The sequence below is a fragment of the Triticum aestivum genome, chromosome 7B (assembly GCF_018294505.1).
Source record: "Triticum aestivum cultivar Chinese Spring chromosome 7B, IWGSC CS RefSeq v2.1, whole genome shotgun sequence".
NCBI classification, from domain to species: domain Eukaryota; kingdom Viridiplantae; phylum Streptophyta; class Magnoliopsida; order Poales; family Poaceae; genus Triticum; species Triticum aestivum.
Genome location: NC_057813.1, coordinates 391,371,257 through 391,390,011, shown reverse-complemented (window position 1 = coordinate 391,390,011; position 18,755 = coordinate 391,371,257).

Below are 18,755 nucleotides of genomic sequence, written 5' to 3'. Positions count from 1 at the left end.
ATTGACCTGGACGGAGGGAGTAGCACAGTCTGCAAGCATATCGAGAGAGACGTGTAGTCCGATAGTATATAGTAAAGTTTGTGCTATATGCACGTACTTGCAAAATGCGTAATAATACACAACATTTCCAAACTTTCCCTTTTACGTACTTAATTAAGGACGCTAAAAATTCCTGAATGTTCGGGATTTATCATTTGCGTCCCAAAACTAATGAGGTCGCCTTACGAAACAAAAATTATACTCCTCCTAAAAGCCATGGCGCTCGCAAGAGCGCTTGCGGCGCGCCACGAGTGCCCTGGTGCGTGGAAGTTTCCCAGCGCTCCGACAAAATGCCTCTTCCTCAGCCTCGCAACTCGCGAGGTGCTGATTGGCGGCTTGCCGGCGGGCGAGCGCGATCTCACCGGTGTGGTGATCCGGCGCCAACAGGTACTCCTCCTGGCTGGAAGCGTGCACCCGGTCCACGTACCGCCAAGCGTAGATGAGGCACTTGGGCCCGACTGCACTCAGGGCGTCGGCACGGGCGTCCTCCGCCACCCTCAAGGCCCTCTCACGAGCCTTCTGCCAAAGATCCAATTGCCTGACTCTCTCGAACGCGACATAGATCTCCCAGGCAGCTTGTTGCATGGTGCGCTTCTCTTCATCGGCCTTCTTCTCCGCCTCTATTTTGGCGTGCTCTGCTGGAGGCAAAGCCTCCCACAAGGCGACATCCATTTCTTTCCAAAGCTCCTCAAGGCTGGGGGGCTCGACGGGCAGCGCGGCGTTCTCCTTGTAGCGGGGAGCCGATGCATCCTCCGACGCGCATGCTGGCGAGATTGGGAACGCCGACGCATCCACCTCGACGTGTCGCGGCGAGGAGCGGAACACCGACGCGTCCTCCTCGACTAGTGGCGGCGAGGAACGGAACGGCGATGCGTCGCATCACGGCGAGGAGCGGAACGCCGACGCGTCCTCCTCGACTAGTGGCGGCGAGGAACGGAACGGCGACACGTCGCATAGCGGCAAGGAGCGGAACACTGACGCGTGCTCCTCGACTAGTGGCGGCGAGGAACGGAATGGCGACGCGTGACCGTCTGTGCGGTGCAGCGAGGGGCTCCTAGGGCTTGGGAGGGGCGATTCCATGGTGGTCGACGTGAGAGGGAGGGGGAGGAGATAGCGATGAACGTGAACGTGAGGGGGAGAAGATAGCGATGTCATGGGAGGAGTAGTACTTATAGCGAGCAATGGCACACCTACGTAAGATATGGACTGAGCTGCACTGACTTAACTGCAGGTCCAGTTGCATCACTGACATGTGGGCCAGTACCCTGCTGGGCCCATATGTCAGTGACCCAATGCACCCGAAGTTAAGTAAAAGCTACGTGGGCATATTTGTTGGAGTAAATTACGGGGGAGCGAACGGGTGGAAATATTGCTGGTCACAACGGATTGGACGAGCGTGGGGGGAGGAGAGTCATGCATGCAAAAAAAATTCACACGGGGTGGAGTGGTGGGACCGCCGGAGGGAGAAGGAGAGTTTGGCAGGCATATTGTTTCCACACATGGGGAGGAAAAGATTTGGAGACGAACGGGCTTCCTACAGGTATGGGGAACGGTGCATAATAAGTCATCTTGCATGCTGGGCTAGGTATAGTCTCAAGTCATTAAAAACATACACGCCCCACACATGTTCATATTTCAAGGTGCACTAAATTATTGCATGCGATGATTAAGGCTGGCCATAATGGTGGTATCTTAGCTGGTATCATGCACACAGGAATAGCAAACATGCTGATGTGGCAAAGAATTAAAGAAGAGAGGGGGGGTTAGAGTAACTAGTGTTCATGCATGCATTGGTAAACACATCTTTTTGTGAAGAACGTGAGCATTAGTTGAGTACATTTGCAGACTTCAAAAACTATTCCACCGCCTCTACTATCTTGCTAAGAGTAGGTGAAATTTTTGAGTCGAGCCCTTTAAACTAGAAGGGAGGTAGTGGTACTCTAATAGCAGTGTGTAAGTCATCTTACGAAAACCAAATAATCCCAAAACACGTAGGCGCGGTGCATTAACTTCTACCTCGTTTCTTGTTTCTTGACATATCAACCAATAAGAGATGAGGGTGTGCATGCTTTTAATGACATGAGACTATCAAACATGACATGCAGTGGTTAGTTCATTGCATGCAATACTATTTAATTAGCAAATAAACATTAATGTCTCTCGTTTTCCCCTCCTCCTTGGTCACGGTGCACAGCCTAAGATGACTTACTCACCTAGACGGAGGGAGTATCAACATTCACAATGTCAAATCAATATTTTTACACTCGTTATAAAACGTAGTTCTTATATATACTCATTATAATCAGTATTGTAGATATTGATATTTTTAGTATAAATTTGGTCGTGGTATTTCATTGATGCCTGTCAAAGCATGGAGGAAGCGGAGCTTAGGGCTTGCATTCCGGACTCTACATAGGTATTTCTCTTCATAATCCTGTAATTTTAGAGACTGATTGCGCTTTTGTGGTAGAGTCTCTTGCATCGGGGGACTATGACAGGTCTGCTATGCATGACCTGAAGATGAAAGCGTTGAGCATCTCGAAGTTGATCAACAATCTTCAATTGTCAAAGATTAGCCGTTCGGCCAATAAGGTGGCACACTTAATCACTAAGTATAGCTTTGACAATAGATTAGATGGTATTCTTATAAATAACGTACCACCCTGTGTGGTGAATATTGTATCGAATGAGTGTACTGGTGTGGCTGGTTAATTAATATAAGGTGTGTTCAAAAAAAGTATAAATTTGGTCAAACACTTTGCAAACGGTTGACGGGACTAAAAAGGACCAGCGGGAGTATCATGCATGCAGAGTAGGCAAAAAATTGCTCATTTATAGCCAGTCGAAGTCTCAAAGGGCACGACCGCGCGAGGGAGGCGAAGGTCGTGGGAGGTGCGACGGTTGATGGAATTAAGTGAAGTTACATCCACGCGCCGGCATGGCGTGCAAACAGGCAGAAGCTATACCGTCAGGCCTACAATATGGGTCTAGTAGACATGACATCTAGTGGGTCCCGCATAGTTCTCGAGAACTCTTTGGGGGCTTGCAGCCTTTTATCCACCGGGCAAGCCAACAACCCCACGCCGTTCGCACGCCCTACTCGTCCCCGTCTTCTACCTCACAATAGTTCGCTCCCAGTCATCCCGTCCTTTCACATTAGTTCGCTCCCAGTTTTTGTGGGGTACAACAGTTCAACTTCTCCTGACCCTCCTCCAAAATCCATGGCCTCCCAAATCTCCATGGTCGCCGCTGAGTACCAGTTAGAGCCATCACCGACGATCAGTTCATCATCATCTACACACGTGGATCCACGACGGTGAAAGCATGGCTTGCTCGCTTCCTACGCATGTTCAATAGTTCAATGGATGAGTGGGTCGTTGGGCTAGATGTTGAGTACACCACAGTCCTAGGACGAGAGGAGGATCTAAAGGACGAAGAGAGGAAGAAGCCCGCCGTGATCCAGGTTTGCGTACATAACGTTTGCTTGGTCTACCACATATGCCATGCCGACGTTGAGTGCCAGGATTTTAAGAACTTCCTCAAGGACAAAAGAGTGAAATTCGTTACTATAGGCTTTAAGAACGACAGGGATGTCCTGCATCAGATAGGTCTCGTTGTAGGCCAGCCCTTCGATCTCCAGAAGGCAAGCCTGGTGTCCTCCTCTCAACCTTCAATGTTGACCCTGGCAGCAGCCATGATTGATCCTTCGTACGCTAAACTGAAGAAACCTCATCATGAGTTTCATCATGCATGGGAGTCGAAGACATTAGATGAAGATCACATCCTGTACGCAGCAATGGATGCCTAACTTTGTTTAAATATCTACAAGGGTTGGATGAAGAAGCAGAGCCCAGTGTCCGGTTCAAGCAAAGAAGCGTCGGCGAAGAGGAAGAGGAAGAGGGACGAGGATGAAGTCGGGGACGTGGACTCGGACTCCGAGGAGGTGGCAGTGCCGTCACTCATGCTGGTTCTACTGCAGTGTCAAGCGGACTAGTTGCTTAGTTTATTTTCAAGGGTGTGTTGTGCTGAGGCCCTAGCAGAACTATGTTTATGTTCTTTCTCGTTATTTAAACTCTTTAGTACGTATAGTAGTACTAGTACTATGTCTTACTACTGTTCTTCTTGCAGTTGGTACTACTGCTCGTATCTTCGTGTTCCTACTGTACTTAATACGTTTGTACTAGTAGTATAATTTGGGTCAGTCGATTTGTGAAAGAAGTTCGACGGAGCGAAGGAAGAAGACGACAGAAGAGGTGGAAGAAGCCCTTCTAGCCATCCATGTTGCATCAAACGGGTCACATGAGTCGACTGACCCAAATTGCTCCTTCAGATTGCAGGATCCACGTGGCATTCAAAGTCTCGAAGGTACATTCCACGTCCGCACCCGGTTTGCGGGCTCGACGCGGGCGTGACTAGCTTCCGCCGCGACAGCCACCATGCACGCCTCCTCTGCGCGGGCGGAGACGACAATGACATGCTAGTTCCTCCTCGCCGGCGTGCTGGAGCACGCGCTCGTCCTCCTCTTCGTACGCTGCGTGCATAGACGCGGCTCCACCAGCTGCTCGCGTGCTTGGCAGCGCGGCAGCATGGCGAGGAGGGACTACAGACGACGTGAGCGGGCGAACCTTCGGCTTCATGGCACAGGGATGGCGGCGACACGGCGATGATGGGCGAGAAATTGTTGGCCGGAGCAGGCGGGCGCCGGCAAGTGCAACGGCGGCGGCGGCATATTGATGAGTGCGCATGTGGAAGCTTACTTTAGTTTTATATAAGGTTGGTCAAACTTAAAATAAAACCGTACTAGTACACGTAAACATTAGACTTAGGCAGCATTTTTATTAAAAAAAATTGAAGTTAGTACCACAGCCACGATACGGAATCCTGTGCAACCGCGTGAACCGCGGCCGCGCGGTCGATCGAATGGTGCGTCACCGTGTCGGGCTCGAAGGACATCCACCGAACCTTTTTGTGTGTGTGAAAACAATCCTCAAATATTACTCAACTTTCTTTTCCTGTGAAAGTTCTTGACGATGCAATATTTCCATATATTTGAATTTAGCTCCAGTTTATGTTTATTTGAATTTGGACGTTTTAGGTGCGCCCTAGTTTTTTTAATACTTATTTTGTGTGTGTGACTGAGAGAGAACGTGTGTATGTGTCCATATTTGTGTTGTGGCGGAAGGGCAATGTGGAGACGGTGTGCGTGTGATACAGACATAGAGAGGTGTGAATTTGCAAATGATCATGCATGAGTGAGACATAGACAGATGCCGATACGTTGTGTATACATGAGAGAACGGTCTTCTAGTTTACTTGTGTGTGTGTGTGATAGAGAGAGAGAGAGAGGAGCATCCGTAACACAACAACCATCTCTCTCGATTCGTCCGTCCCTCGCACGGTCACATGCAAAACATGCATCAATGCGCACATTTTGACACCCTCACTCGGCCCCTGCCCACCTCAAGGCCCACACAATCTCTTCGTGAATACCCATTTCTCTCCTTAGGTTTGTTTTCGCTCAATATCTGACACACACACACACACACGCATGTGCGTGCGCACACACACACACAGCACAACACACACACACACACTCCCCCGAGCACACAATTCATCCCCATCCAAGGTTATACGGCGACCACTCTCACTTGTGCTTCTTTGCACCCCCACACATGCACAACACCTCAATTTCAAAGAGGGAATCGAGCAGATTGAAGACGGCGACCACACCGCGCTAGAGAATGCGGGGTCATTTGGAAGCAGGGTGATGTGTGACGACGTCTGACTGACTCCTCCCCCCACCCTCTCTCTCTCTTTCTCTTGCACAAAATTACCAATCCCTCTCTCCCCCGCACAAAATTGTCAATCCCTCAACCCATGAGATCCTTCCCCTCTCGTCCATGTTTTTCCAGCTCTCTCATCAAACATGTTGTCTCTTCTCCTTCCACGTATACAGAATCCGGATGCACACGCATCTCATGTATATTACATGTCTCCATCTTTCTCACAGACCTAACTTCTTCCTCTCTCTTTCTCTTTCTCTCTCTCTCTCTCTCTCGTTAGGTTTGTCTCCTACTCCCTCGTCCACATACATACAATCTTTCCTGCCCTATCTGCTCCATCTTCAAAAGCTCTCTTTGCACGTTTCATTCACACATTGGGATATGTCAAAATGTTGCTTCTATAATGGCTGATGTAGAGTTTTGGTTGTTTTTGTTGCATCCTACAAAGTAATAACTATGAAATGCATTTAGATTCTCATTTGACTGGGATTATGTGAGTTTGAGCATGTTGTGAAGTACTATAGACCTTGTATACATCTTGGGATTCGATGATGATTGTAACTATTGAATTGTATAGACCATTACATTCGAAGTCAATAGCCTAATATATTTATTTCACAATTTCAACAAATGATTAGTTCACTACAAACTAAGAAAACAAATGTGTACTCCCTCCGTTTTAATTTAAGTCCGCGTATTAGCATTGGTCAAAGTCAAGTTTTGTAAACTCTCGGAAAGCTTATAACAAAAAGTATTAACATATACAATAACAAATAAATACCATTAGATTCATTATTGAATGTACTTTCACATCATACATATTTGTTATGGTAAATGTTTATATTTTTATATAAACTTGGTCAAACTTTAGGTAGTTTGACTTCGGTCAAACCTAATATGCAGAGTTTACTACTACTACTCGCTAGTTGCTTAGCCGAATCACTCAACACGCCACACGGGGAGTCCAGTGTCACAAAATTTTGAGGTCGGCGGGAAAATCTCCTGCGACACTAATTCGAGCAGTGGGAAGTTACCATCATAGCCTTCGGAACAGGCCTACGGATGACACTTGGTAGGGGGTTGTTTTTGTAACTTCAGGTTCACCCTACACAGCCAACCCCACCCCGGCACCCAGAGTAGTACACTTGAATACTCCCCATTTTTTATCCCCACCGCAAAATAGACTTCTCCACGGCACCGCAGCCTTCGTGCTCCTCCCCTTTACATCGGCGAACTCGTCCACCACAGTGCATCTGCCTCATCGACGACCTCGTACGCCGCACTGGAGCCGGTCCACCGTTGTCATCATACACGGAGCCTCTTACCCGACATCGTCTTCCACGGTCTCGGATCTGCTTCCCGGAAGCCGACGCCAAGCGCAGAAGTACCACCGTCGTGGACAATGAACTGACTCCCGTTGCCGACCATGACTCACAGAGGCTGCCGCGACCATCGTTCTCCTCCTCGATTGGTAATGTGTGTATTGAATCACTTAGCAGTACATGTGCAGTTCCAATTTTGTTCATACCTACCCTTCAATTTTCCCGGGTGCTATTGTTCCCGTAAAAGTAATTGGTTATAGCCTCCATTGTCCAATAGAATATCAGCTTGTAATTGTGCGTTGCTCCTGTATCGCGCTGTGCTTGGGTAGGTTTTTCATCTGCAACCAGTAGTGTGGCAAATGATGGAAAGGTTTTTAGAACTAGCAAGATGCCCATGCGTTGCACGCATCAAGATGCATTTGTATGAGTAGTTTATCTTGTGGGAGAAAAGGATGAACGAGGGAAGGCCTTATTTGCAAATCTGAAGAGGGGTATGGGTATCTTTTTGCAAAATTCCCATTTGTTTCCTTCCTATCTGTCAGATATAAATCAGACGGCCTATATTGCAAGAAAAAAAGTACAGAGAAAAAAAAGTAGACAGTAAAGGAAGTAGAGATAAATATTAAATATTAAATATTAAATAAATATAACGTAGAGAAGAGAGTAGAGATAGCAGAGACGTCGGGAAAGGATCGCGTGCGCGGGAAAAAGCGACCGGGCATGCGCTAGTTTTGGCAGGTGGCTTCCAGCGCGCTTTATAAAATCCAACGCCCTCCCACCGCTCTGTGTCTTGCCACCGCTCTGTGCCTCGCCACTGCTCTCTTCCCGCTCTTTTTCGCCTCGCCGCCACCATGCCGCCGCGTCGCCGGGAAACTTGGGGATACCACGGCGTCCGTGCGCGCCCCTCCGGCGGCTTCTCCGCCGAGATCTGGTTCCGTGGGATGCGCCTCGGCCTCGGCAATTTTGACACCACCAACGAGGCCGCCTATCATGAGGACAAGCATAGGCGAAAAGAGGACGCTCAATTCAACATGAGGCTAGGAGCAGCGTCACCCTGGGAATCCGACGACGATCGGTATCTTCACGCCTACAGTCAGACGTCGGAGGAGGACATCACCGAGGAGGAGTCGGACGGCGAGGAGTAGTTGAATTATCTTTTTTTTATCTATCTATGCTGAGAACTATCCTCTACTCTCTAGTATCTACTTCTCGATCTCAGCACTGTAAACGCTTTTTAAAAGCGCCACGCATTGCGATTCTGTTGGAGATGCTCTAACATGGCAGACGAGTGCTTTAATGTTGCCCACAAGATGCGCAAGTATTACTAGTAGTATTTTTCTTGCCATGTTGAGATTTTAAAACCACGAGTGTGAACATGCAGAGGAGCAATGAAGACCAAACACGGGATATTTGGGACATCTTCATGGAGCGTGGCAAGTTAAAGAGGAGCTGCACCGAACCTGTAAAACGAGCTTTGGTAAGTAACACCCTTTCAATTACTTTCGTTTAGCCTCGTGTTCTTTGATGTGTATATGTTGTAGTTTCTGTTTCTCTTAAGTGTGGTGTTCTTCGATGTGTAATAAGAAGAGTCTTAATCGTCCTAATGCTTTCGTTTTTATCTTGATGTAGGAAGTGGGTGTTCTCACCTTGTAGTCTGTCTTTATATTTCTTTTCCTTTTGAATTCACTTCTCCGAGTTCTGTTTATCTAGCTTCTACTAAATGGATCTAGGTATCTCTGAGTATTGATCTAAAAAGAAGTAAGTTCATGTCAGGATGCAGTTCCTGCGAGGAGGGAAGTATGGTCAACCTCGAGATCATGTTTCCAAAATGAGGCTGGATTACACACAAGGTGCCAGCTCCCTAATGATGCTGGATTAGACACAAGGTGCAAATTCCCAGATGATGTTGGATTACACACAACCCAGGTGGAGTTGTCAGCTGTTCGTGTCCTCGTGGCATTAGTAAAGGCTGAAAGAAAGCGTGCAGCAGCCCTTGAGAATGTAGCTGAGTTCCTGAAGAAGCGAAAAGAGCAATCATATGCTCTCTTCACCCAAGCCAAAGAAGAGATGGAAGAAGCCAGAAATAAGCTAGCAGAGGCAGAGCAGGCTAGGCGTCTCCTGCTATCTAAAACTGATGTCAATACAAAATTTCCTTCATAATAGCTAGGTTCAATGTTTATCCAGTCAGCATGCCTATTGTGATGTCTGTGCATCTACTGATGTGGCACAAAATGTTTTTTCTCAGGTCATGTAATAACAGCAATTACTTTCCAAACAATAACAGACGAAGCATTGGACATGGTATAGTTCACGCGCAAGCCCGACATTCCAAGTTCAACTTCCACATCAAACTCATGTTCACAGATATCTGCACATTCATACATAATGTCCACAACCATGATTCACTTGAAAGCCAAAAAAAATGTGAGGAGAGTTATAAATAAACAAAAACCTCTACTAGTTCCTGCTACCAGTGCGAGCACAACAAGTCAAGATCATGCGTAAATTAATTATATTTTAGTCATTTTTTCTATTCTAAAATGCCTGCCGGCTCGCGGAAGGACGTGTTGCCGGCACATGCATGGATTCAATGAAGGCAGGCGGGGCAGTCTTAAGCTGGCTGCACGCGGAGAGGAGGCGTGCTCAGCCAGGCCTGCAGCGAGTGCGGCCCTCTTGGCTGGCGCGCCGGTTCAATCCCTGCGCTATGAGAGGTCGCGTCCGTGTTAGAGCAATCACTCCCTCCAGTCCTTTTTTGTTTGGGTATAACAAAATCTCGTTTTCCATTCACATTTTACAAGTAAAATTCGTGGACAAACTTTGACCCAAAGTACGATGGGGACTAGTAAACCATAATGGAGGTAGTAGTTTTCTTTAATCAAAGAAGGGTTTCCCCTTCCGATTACTGAAAACCAGCATCTAAATCTAAACCATAGTATTTGCACTAGAACTACCAAGTTCAACATCTCGCAACATAAACCCATACAACCATATGCCAAGGAGGTACGTAGTACTATGAATTCCATTTTCGCTCCATACCAATCGTTCTAAAAACTACTTACTACTTATAACGTGCCATTGAAAATTGGAACTCTTAACCCCGCTAAAAAACGATATTTTAAATGTGGCTACTCGATCTGTGGCAACTGGCGAGCCACCGCGCTCCAAGTCGTTCACCTGTGGTCCTGACCATCAACTCCTACAAAGGTGCTCCACCACGTACCCGGTACCCGCGAATGCAGCAATCGTGCACCTAGGGTTTTAGGGTTTATTTTTTAACGTCGCCTTTACGTAACACTCATGTGTGCGAGACAGCGAGAGGCTGACTGCGTGCGTGCGCCTCTTCTCTTCGTATATGTACTCCACCGTTTGTCTGGTGTCCAAAAATTAACTACTAGCAATGTGCCAATGCGTTGCCACACGGTCAAAGTAGATTAATACATATTCACCGATTTGATAGAAAAAAAGTCTAGTTATGAAATACGTATATCAATAAAAATATGTTATGTTTCACTCAAAATATATTCCTTTGGCGGTTTTGATGAGACAAGGGAGGAATGTTGTTGGTTTCAAGATTCGAGAAGTGGTATATGTCTAATTTCTACTCTTACTAGCAAGACGCCCGTGTGTTGCACGGAACATCAAGATCTTGTGGGAGAAAAGAATGAACGAGGGAAGGCCTTATCTGCAAATGTGGTGAAGAGTGCGGGTAAATTGCCATATTTTCCTTCCTATCCGTCAAATATAAATCGGACGACCTACATTGCAGGATGGCAGGCCCACCATCATCACCAACTCTATTTTTTATCCCTACTCTTATAAAAAGCATTGTCGGTGATGATCGTGTGCCTGCCATCCTGCAATATAGGTTGCCCGATCTATATCTGACGGATAGGAAAGGAAACTATGGCAATTTTGCAAAAAGATACCCACACCCCTCTCCACATTTGTAAATAAGGCCTTCCCTTGTTCATCCTTTTCCCCCACAAGATAAACTACTCATACAAATGCATCTTGATGTTCCGTGCAACGCATGGGCATCTTGCTAGTTGTTGCAAAAAGCCCATGTGTGTGTGAGAGAGAGGGAGAGTGGAGGAGGACGGAGTGCATGTGTGACAAAGACACAAGTAGTGTGTGTGCGATAGGTATCAGCTTAAAATGAGGCGATAGTGTGTGTGTGCACGATCGAGAGGGTGTGTCTCAAGAAGGGAAGAAAAAGCTACATAGATACAAGGAGCGGGAGAGAGACATGTATGCGATGGTGGAAGCACGAGTGTGCGGGTGTATAAACCTATTTAGAGGCTAGCTAGTCGATAAATGTTTGTGAGAGAAATACGAGTCGGGGTGCGAAAGCGAGAGTTTTGTGTGTGTGTGAGAGAGAGACGATAGTCGGGAAGGGGAGTGGAAGCAGGAGTTGTGTGTGTGTGTGTGTGTCTGTGAGAGAGAGAGGAGACGGTAGTCGGGGTTGTCTGATCAGTAAACAAATGAATAATGTTTGTCTGGGATGGAGACGAAAAGGAGACCGCAACAAATGTTGTGTCTACAGGGGAGATAGAGAGTAACTTTAGTGGTATGAGTCATATGTAGAGATATATAGGGTGTGTGAGAGAATCCCATAGAGAGAAAGACAAAGTGAAAGACGAGTGGAGACTGTGTGTGTGGCGGTGAAAAAGAAAGCTTAGGTACCGAGTGATACCAGAGAACAGTAGAGACGTGAGAGATAATGAAAACCGTGAAATGTATAATGATAGGGAGAGTGTGACACTTCTCAAGGGAGACGTCGAGAGACCATGTTTGCGAGGATAGGAGAAACATGAAGTGAGCATGCGGGTGAGCTGGAGAAAAGAGAGTGATAGCTACCTGAAGGAGCATTCATGCGAGAGAGATGGGCGTGAAAGGAGTGAACAAAAAAGGGATTCAAATATTTGAATTCGAGATGATGATACATGTAATCCATACTCGAACCTAAATTGATCTATCAAACATGCATACTCATATGAATTAACGCACATCTATGTTATTTAATATGTAGATATTACTGATCCATACATTTTAGTAGAACATAATTTGGTTAAAAAAAAATCGCATTCAACCTTAAGATTTCGAGATCATTGTATTTGTAAATCATATTATACATATAAAGGAGCAGAATTATTTGTTGTGCTTTTGAAAGTATATATATAAAAATGATGTATATAGAATGTAATTCCAATTGAAAATGGATCCTGCCCGAAAAAATAGTAGAATACAAACGGGATTTGAATTGAGTTGGCAAGGTAAACATGCACTCTGCAAAATTTAAACGAAGCGGGGAAAGGGGAAAGTCGCAGTAACTGCCCGAAACCAAAATCTGCGAGATGGAAATCACTACTGCCTATCCCTGCCACGCAAAGCCTATCTGCTGGATTTCTATAGGTTTCGATAGGGGTAGGTTTGTAATTTCACCCAAACGTGACGTAACCGCCTCTCACCCGGATTCATACACGATGGGCGCCAAAACACAATGTGCCCTCGGCCCAAATCGACTCCCTCCCTGATTCATATTCATACACGATGGGCTCCAAAAACAAACTCTCGTCGGCAAATATTTGGTGTATGCGAGATTACCGTCCTATCCCCAACTGACTAATGTTGTTGTGATGTACTAGAAATTTGAAACGGGGGCTAAGTTTGTAAATTTCCTCGCATTTGAGACAAGCGCGCCCTGAATACATGGTCCCCCCCTTCCTCTCTACCTCCCTTTTCCCCATTCGTACTTCATGGGCGCCAAAACACCCTCTCCACCCCACCCTCCTCCGTCCGCTGCCGTCCGCCACCCCATCCACCGCCGTCCTCCTCCACCATGACGGAGCTGATACCCCGACGCCGCCGTCCATTACAAGAGATCGACCTCTCTCATCCACGCCTTCGGACCGGGATCCTTGCATCCCGTCCTCTCGCTTCATCCCCGCCATCGTCCACCTTGACGGCGCCGCTCCTACGACCGTCTCATCCACTACGCCCCGCCGCCACCGTCTACCCTCCTAGATCTGCTTCCACGCCGTCGACAGCCATCGCTACCTCAGCACCGTCAAATTCTCAGCAGATGCGTACACGGCGCCGCACCAGAGGCGGTACTCTTTCGTATCTGCTCAACTTATTTATCGCAGCAAGAAAATAGATCGCCACTGCTTTACTCTGAATTCTTGTCTTGGTTGCGAAGTTGTAAACATAGGAATAGGATTCGTAGTGGCCTGTCCACTTGAATCCTATAAGAATAGCAAGGAAATTCGCGGAGCTGTGTCGCCTTTGAGAGTTACACTGATATTAATAGTACCACACCTTCACTTGAAGAGAGCTGGTATCCGAAGCCTTTCTAGCCATACCGGCAATACTAGCACATATATTCCGGCAAGTTCCACTTTGCTGATTTTACTCTGATGCTTAAGGTTTTCCCGTTATATCTACACTATGATCTGTGTAGCTGCTTTGTGTCGCACTAGCAGCAGTCCACTCTTGAAGCTAAACACTGCAATGACTTACAAAATTGGCACCAAGGCATTGAGTGCCATTCTGGATGCAGTGAAACTCATACGCTTCCCACCTGTTGACTCTTGTTCAGAATATGATCCTAATGACTATTCTAACCTCGAGGAATCAAAGGTAGATGGCCTGTCCTGTTCACCCATCAAGGTGCCTGTTCTAATTTGGCAATGTTTATTGATTGCGGGTATCTTGCATATGTTGTCTTGCATTTCTTCTACTTTGTTGCACCGCCATCTGCTTAGTTTACTCATCATATATGTCGAGATGCCATGCCCATCCATTTCAATACATATTCCATCTGTCATCATACCATGTTTTTGCACTCAAATGTTGTTCGTGTGCATCAGATTGGAACCCCATTCCATTTATTCCCCAGTTTAAAAGACAACGCTTTCAATGTTGTTAGGGACTATGTGCATATATTCCCATCACGGGAAGATTATTATGAAGACAAACACCATTTTCATATCTTCATGTCCAACATACGTGTAAGTGCTATTATTCATGGTTATTATTTTCCTGTTTTATGCTGATTGAACACATCAATGATTTACATTACATTGTTGTAACTAGGCGAGGGTCAATCTGGATAGTCATGACGAGCAAAGCTTGCTTGTGCTTTTCGAGGAAGCATTGCAGCAGTATCGGTGTTACCTGAGGAAATCACACTTTGATGGCAAGTCTATAAACGAATTTCCGGTGAAGTCTCATGTGCTAAATTTAGAAGACATTGAATGGAAAAACCTTCTTATGCACTGGTCTCGTTCCCAGGATGAGGTACTGTCTATGAAATCACATGACAATTTGAACTTCTACTTTTACGCATGTGCCTTATGGATCTTTTTTGCAGGAAATCTGCTCGAAGAAGAATTCCGGTTTGAAAAGAACGACGGGATATCGCAAATATGTTGTCCGCTACTTTGCTCTTGTTAGTACATGTTGTCATGTATCACTGTACTTGCATACATACCTGGTTCATTATGTGATAGCGGTATGCATGATAGCTTGCTTATCAATTGTTCGCTCCAAATTATCTGATCTGTATGAATGGTTACATTAGTGTAGAATATATCCAATGTCAATGTTTTTTAGCTCTGCATTGTTCTTGTAAGTACATGCTGTCCTTTATCAGTGTACTTATAATGACAGGTAGTTGTTCATGTACCATCACTCTGCAGCTTATTTTCCTTTGCCCTCCATTTTCTACACATCAGATCTATATTTACTCTTACCATAAGGTTGGTACTGAAGAAGTTTAGTTGTGCATTGCTCTTGGTTGTACCTTTTGCCTGTATCGCTGCACTTACATTTATAGCTACTTGGTTATGTAGCATCACTCTTCATCTTATCTTAAATATTCTCCATTTTTTCGTATATTATCACATATATATTTACTCTTAACAAAATGTAGAATAAAGGCAATGCTTATGAAGAAGATTCTGTGGTAAACTTCTTGAATTGCCCCCCCATCAGCATGGACAAGGCCTTTATAGAGCATGTCTTCACCAATAATATAAGTTTGTCCATCTCAAGCCTTCAAACTTTGTTGTATATATTTGGTTAGGCATGACTGCAACAACTGTTTATTTTCGGTGTTTGCATCAAATTGCATGTTTAAAATTTATTATGTAGTTCATAAACAAAAGTTTGTCCTTTCTCAATTTAAGTTTTCAGTTGTACAACCAAGTTCCTTCTTCATACCATGTAAATTAAACTATATAGAGCAAGTGATCTTCTTTTGCACTGCATGTATGCTTCTGTTCTTTATCCGTAATCCAGTGGTGTGGTGAACCTACCCACTACAGCACAATGTCATATTCTGCAATGTCTTAACTATGAACAATGTCATATCATTCTACTACTCCCTCCGTCCAAAAATACTTGTCATTGAAATGGATGTATCTAGATGTATTTTAGTTCTAGACACATCCATTTTGATGACAAGTAATTCCGGATGGAGGGAGTATTATTTAAACCGTCTCTTTATTTGGCAATCTGAAATGGGATAAATTGACAACACACTAACCATTGATACTTATGAGTTCTTGATCTGTAAACCAGTGGTGTCGTGAAGCTGCCAACTCCTTCACAATGTCATTTCCTGCCATGTCTTGACCTGAACAATACCATATTGTGTTAATGCAATTTTAAACTGTGTCACTTTATTCGTCAGTAAGAAATATGATGAATTATCAGCACTGATACTTTTATGTGCAAAACCTGTCATCTGTCTGCTTGTTTATCTTTCAGAGTGAGGAAGATTTAAGTGTTGAACAAGCGCAGTCTCATCATCTTGCTCAGCTGCTTGCGCTGCAGCTCCCCAGCAGGGCTAACCTTTCTTGAACTCTATTGAAGTGCTGTCGGTTTGTATATTATTTTGTCGGCGTGTTTATTTGCACTGGTGGCGATCTTTGATGCTCAGTGTATGTAATCTGTTGTCTGCTTGTGCTTTATTATCATAGTGGCGAACTTTGATGCCCAGTGGATGTAATATGCTGTAATTTCTTTATTGTATAGTCTAGGTTTTTTTTATTCACGATGATGCAGTTATTTTACTGTATATATATCCTGTCTTCGCAGTAAACCGGCCAAACCGTAAAATTACGGTACATAATCGGGCCGTCATGCAATTACGATGTAGGTTGGGCCTGAAACGTGTCGAACAGCTAACGGGCCCTGCAGCAGCCCGAAATGAACCCTGGCCCATGATTGTGCGAATCAAATCACAGGCTTTTAACAGGCCAAAATTGTCTCGGTCCTTGTTTGGCCCAATCAGATATCGGCTGCGAGCAGGCCGGATGCAAACCGGGTCGTAGTTAGGCCCAACTATATGACGGGCATTTAACAGGCCGAAATTAATATAGGGCCGAAATGTTAAACGGGCCCTTAAGAGGCCAAAACTAATATCAGGTCGAATTACCAAGTGGGCCTTTAGCAAATGGGCCCAAAAGCATAGTGTCCAGTTGACGGGCCGAATCTGATATGGGCCATAATTGAGCCCATAGCTCTTAAAGGGCCGGACCTGATCTGGGCCGTAATTTGTCCCAGAACGTGGTAGGCTTTTAATGGGCTGGATCTCATATGGGCCACTATTAGGCCCGGAATGTGGCAGGCCATTAATGGACCAGATCAAATATGGGCCGGCATTTGGCCCAAAACATGGCAACCAGTTAATGGGCTAGCCTACTAGGGTCCTCAAAATCTTGTGGGCCTACAGCTGGGCCGGCCCATTAATGTCAGCGAAATCTCGTGGGCCTTTAGCCGGGCCGGCCCATTATGATCCGCAAGAATCTTGTGGGCCTTTACCTGGGCCAGCCCATTATGGCACACAAAAATCATGTCGGCCTTTACCTGGGCCGACCCATTATGGCCCGCAAAATCTTGTGGGCCTTTAGCTGGGCCAGCCCATTATGGTCCGCAAAATCTCGTGGGCCTTTAGCTGGGTCGACCCATTATGGTCCGCAAAATCTTGTGGGCCTTTAGTTGGGCCGGCCCATTTAAACTTGATGGGCCGGTCCACGTGTCAACATATCATAGGCGCGTCTCGCCCATTGGATGAGTGACACATGTGCCAGCGCGGACCTGACACGTGTCTCCTCCAGCCAATGATGATTTTACACGTGGAAAATCCCCATTGGTCGGGGCTGTTAACAGGTTATCGGATCCAAAACCCGACCCGATAGCTTAACGGCGTTTCGTTACGGTGGATGCCACGTGTCGGTCACCCTTGACGAAAGCACTTCTGTGACGCGCGATTTATCGTCATGGAAGTGGACACTTCCGTGATGATAATTTTGGTAATGTCATGGAACACTTCTACGACAGCACAAGTATGACTATCTTGATTCTGTCATAAATTTGTCATGGATGTACATGCATGACAAAAAACGCGACCTACTGTGACAATCACGTATCATCACGGAAGTGTATTTTTTTTGTAGTGCTAGGATTAAACCCAGGCTAGCACGGGCTCGTCAACGCCACCGTGGGCGTGGCCAGCACTATCTCATCGGCACTTCCTCGGATGGTACTGCCAGAGTCGCCTCGTGCGTCGGCGACTCAGCCGATCCCCGGCTTCCACGTCTACCCGCAAGCCTCCCGACTCTCCGGGGAATGCTCGCCGGAGGTGAGCGTGGTGGCGCCTTCCACGCCCGCACCCGCACCCATCGACCTCAACGCCACACCGGCAGCCGGTGGCTCATCATCTGATGGGGGGAGGAAACGCGCACGAGAGATGCCAGCCGACATGCTCCCCGGCGCCCACAACCTGTTCAACGGAATGCCGGCAGCCGACGACGATGACATGGCCAACTGTTTCATGTAGAACATCATCTTGGAGGGTGGTGCGGTGGCGGTTGCTGGCGGTGCCGCCGCGGCTGCCTACGATCCCGATGAGACACAAAGCTAGGAAGGACGACAGAGGTTCACGCCGTCGACCTTTGATCAAGCTGGCATGGATGCCGCCTTCATGCAAGATCAGGTCGGCCGGGACCTGGACGGCTTCCCGCTCGACCACGAGTTTCCGGAGGACTACAACCCCTAGGAAGAGGATGAGTTGGACATCGACGGGGAGTCTTTGTTCGAGGACGAGCTCGCCAACCAAACCATCGGGGCGAAGCCGAAGCGCAAGAGCAGGCGGACGAAGGCATACACTGCGGCCGAGTACAAGCTCCTTTGTGAGTGTTGGAGGGACATTGGGCAAGACCCCAAGGTCGGTGCCAAACTAAAGGCATCAACCTTTTGGACTCGTGTGCTTCACGAGTTCCATGAACGCGAGAAGTTTCTGTCATACCAAATGCAAAGCACGCGCGGGTGGGTGTCCATTTCAAAGCAGTGGAAGGTGATCCAACAAGAGTGCAACAAGTTTTGTGCCACTTTTGAGAGCATCAAGTCACGTCCCGTGAGCGGCATCGACATGCAAGACATGGTATGCATGCAAGCGCCCTCTTTTTGTGTCATTCGTTTGTGCTTGCATGTCCATTTCCATATCTGTTTGCCAATATGCTTGCATGCAATTCATTTGTAGGCATTCCAAGCTTTGGAGGCCTTTAAAGTCCAACACGATGGCAAGTCTTCAACCTCTCCCATT